The sequence below is a fragment of the Acinonyx jubatus genome, chromosome B2, assembly GCF_027475565.1.
Source record: "Acinonyx jubatus isolate Ajub_Pintada_27869175 chromosome B2, VMU_Ajub_asm_v1.0, whole genome shotgun sequence".
Classification (NCBI taxonomy): Eukaryota; Metazoa; Chordata; class Mammalia; order Carnivora; family Felidae; genus Acinonyx; species Acinonyx jubatus.
In genome coordinates this window covers 26216310-26220221 of record NC_069385.1, presented here as the reverse complement: position 1 = coordinate 26220221, position 3912 = coordinate 26216310, and the positions used below count along the sequence as shown (strand labels likewise).

The 3912-nt window shown below is 38.9% G+C and overlaps 1 pseudogene; it reads right to left on the bottom strand.

Annotated features, from left to right (window-relative positions):
- Positions 1-332: 332 nt before the first annotated feature.
- On the bottom strand, positions 333-2110 carry LOC106982028 (phospholipid scramblase 1-like; annotated as a pseudogene).
- Positions 2111-3912: the final 1802 nt, after the last annotated feature.

Here is a 3912-nt window from a genome sequence, read left to right as displayed (position 1 = left end):
ATTAATATATCAAAGTATCCACCTTGCTCTGCCCATGCTGTAGTTATAGTGGGTTGACTAAAATAGATTATGTATCTTTTTATTCTTGGAGAATCTGAACAAGTAGTTTTTTTTTTTTTAATGTCAAGTTTTAATTTATTTATTTATTTAGCTTACAAAAGAAGTTTAATATACTGTGATTGCTGAACAGAAAACAAATACATGTTTTATTTTTCTTTGGTAATATGAATATTAAGTATTATTTTAACATAATTGTAAAAGAAACAAATTATATTCGTTTTTAACTTATTTGAATATACAGTATTTGCAAAATAACATAATTGTTATTTTTTTCACATACCACATTAACAACAACATAAGACAAAACACAGGGATTTGAGTTGGCCACAAGTATGGTGAAAGTCAAGGACGTGACAGGGCTGCTGAGCAGATGATGACATCTTTGCCACAATGGATGTGGAGTGGCCACAGGATGTGAAATAAATCGGAACTATGTTTAATAAAATGCACATTTATATTTTAAAATTAATAAGAACTTAATTTGGTGTAAAAGTTGAAAATAAAACAGATTATAGTTCAGAACAACTTGCCACAGGAAATTTCATGACTAAATGTAAAACTTAACATGTCCTTTCTCTAAAATACACAATGAAAAAGCAAATGTATAAAACAAAGCAAGATGCATAAAAACATTTATAGGTAAGTGATATGGAAAATAAACCCTACAATTTGAAAAGTCATCACATATACCAGGTATCACAGTAGAATTCACAAATGCCGGAAGTCATTTCAATAAAGAAAAGAAAACCAATTAGTTTTTCCTTGACATAGTCCCAATAAGCACACAGACTTCACACTTTCTGAGAAGGCTTTCATTAATCCCCTACCACACTCCTTCTTTTTATTCTTTGTTTCCACTCCTTTCAAAAAAACGTGAAATCAATGAGGAAACATACACCAAGCATTACGGCTTTCATTTTCACATCAAGGTCTAAAGGGAGCTGGATACCAAAGCTATCAGCATCTGTAAATGCCTCTCTCCAAAACCAGTCCACTGCTTGGAAATCTTGCCAACTGTAGTTTCTTCATCCAGAAATTTAATCTCAAAGTCAACATCTGCACAACAGCTGCACCCAACACATGGACCAATAACTTTTAGTGCATCCTCTCTCCTCTCATTTTGAATTGTAAACCTTGGCAGGCATGGATGCCGGGTCTGAGTAACATAACCTACAGGTACACGAGGAGGAGCGTGGACTTCAATCTCCTGAAGGCAGCAAGGGCAACAACGGCTGTCACACCTTAGTGGTCTCTCCAGAGTTATAGCTTCTTGGCCCATATTGTCAATAATCCTCATGGTAAAAGGCCGAGAAACCCCACAGCAATTCCGGGTACAGCAGTCTGTATCCTCTGCTGCAGAGTAAATCTTCTGTCCAAAGCTGTTCTTAATTTCATATTTGTTATTAGTTTCAAAACCTGCTATGACTTCCAGAAGCTCAATTTGTTGATGAACCAGTATCTGATCTATCTGACTTAAACACTCCAATCCGGGTGGACAGCCTGATGGAGGTGTGGTGCTGGCATCCATGGTACCCTCGCAGGTCCACCTGGTTGATTATACACAGGCTGGGGTTGGACAGGAAACCCTACTGGGCCAGCACCTGAATAACCAGCTGGTGGAATTGAGTAGCCAGCCTGAGGGCCAGGAGAGACCTGTATTGAGTAGCCAGTATGTCCTGCAGGTCCTCGGGGTGCTGCTGAAGGACATTGAGGGGGATAGTCAGATGGTAAATTTGTTCCTGGGCGAGGAGCATTCATTTGTCCATTTTGCTTTTCCATGATTTATGGAGTTCTGTGGCTGTGGGTGCTCCATGCTGCCGAGAACCTCCGGGGTGTGGGAACGCTCTCGGTTTCGTTTCCTGGATCCTAGGTATGCCACAAGTTTTTACTTAAATTCTAGTTAGTTAATACATATGGTAAAATTGGTTTCAGATATAGGATTTAGTGACTCATCCTTAAGTATAACACCCAGTGCTCATCACAACAAGTGCCCTCCTTAATACCTGTCACCCATTTAGCCCATCCCCCATCCACCTCCCTCTATCAACCCTCAGTTTGTTCTCTGTAGTTAAGACTCTCTTTGGGTCTGCTTCCCATTCTTTATTTTTTTCTCCCTTCCCCTATGTTTGTCTGTGTTGTTTCTTAAATTCCACATATGAGTGAAATCATATGGTGTTTTCCTTTCTCGGATTGACTTATTTCGCTTAGCATAATACACTCTAGCTCCATCCACATGATTGCCAATGGCAAAATTTCATTCTTTTTAATGGCTGAGTAATATTCCATTGTATGTATATACCACCTTTTCTTTATCCAATAATCAGTTGATGGACATTCGGGCTCTTTCTGTAGCTGGGCTATTGTTGATAATGTTGCTATGAACACAGGGATGCATATGCCTCTTCAAATCAGTATTTTGTAGCCTTGGGTAAATACACAGTAGTGCAATTGCTGGATCGTAGGGTAGTTCAATTTTTAACTTTTTGAGGAACTTCCAGGCTATTTTGCAGAGTGGCTGCACCAGTTTGCATTCCCACCAACAGTGTAAGGAGGTTCCCTTTTCTCCACATCCTTGCCAGCATCTATTATTTCCTGTGTTATTAATTGAACAAGTAGCTTTCTAAAGGCAATATTGAATTTACTTTCAAAATTTTAATTCTTCAAAATGTAGGAATTTCAAAGCCTAAGAAACAATAGTGTCATTTTAGCTGTATAAATGTCTTAAAAACATTTTTGATAAATTAATTTTGCCCGGACATGTGTTTTAAGGCAAACTTGCTCCCAATTAGACAAAACACAAAGGTCTGGGAACCAAGAGTAGAAGTGGGGGTGTCCACTGATACCTGGGCTCTGTTGCATTCAAGATTTTAGAATCCACGTGAGCAGTGCCCCCACAGGACTGCAATGGTTCTATGAAAACTAAAGCTGAGACTCGATACCTGGCTACTTGGAGTTCTACGTACTATTGAACAAAGAGGCAAATAGGCAAGGGGAAGGGGAACTGGTTGGAGTCACTGATTTTGGCTATCAGGGACATGTAAGGTTGTCACTATGTAATGGGGACAAGAAAAAGTATAGATGGAACCTAAGTTGTACATCTGCCAAGCTGCAAAAAATTAATGAAGACAACGACATCGTTATATTGGAAGGGCCCCCAAAGCCAAACCCTGGCCAAATAAGATGCTCTCTGAAAGAAAAGGGAAAATGAAGTAGATGGTGAAGAGGAAAGTCACACGTACCATGTATTATAAACAGCCTGTGAAAAGTTATAGATGGGACTATTGTTGCCTTTACTTGTATTTACTTCTTTATTTTGCCATATATTTCAAGTAATTTTCTCCCTTTCTTTCCTACCACACTGTTGTGTATGTGTTGTTAGGGAGGAGATTATATCATCACTAGAGGAGAAATAAAATACCACCAAGAATAAAATATTCAATTTGGAATTGACTGCAGAAACTATTGAGACATTGGGCCATTTCCCTTTGGGAAGATGAGCACATTTTTTTACCCTATAATGGGTCCGTGTTATTAGGCAGGAGGATTATTTTAATGTGTAGATGTTTATTTTAACATAAGTGACAAATGGTGCATGTGGGTGTTAAGAAAGCAAAGTGGTAGATAGCAGGGAGTTCTTGCCATTTCGTTGGGTGCCCAGCATCTGAATCTTTTTTTTCCATTTCAAACCTCACTCACAAATGAATCAGTCTTGGTGGGGGCAGAGTTCCGCCTGCCCTTGTTATGGTAAATGGGACATACATTCCATTTCTTACCTGGCTTCTAGGAGTGAGCATATGACCTAGCTTTGTCCCAACATAAGCCCAACTGGAACTTTGAATCTGGGGAAATACA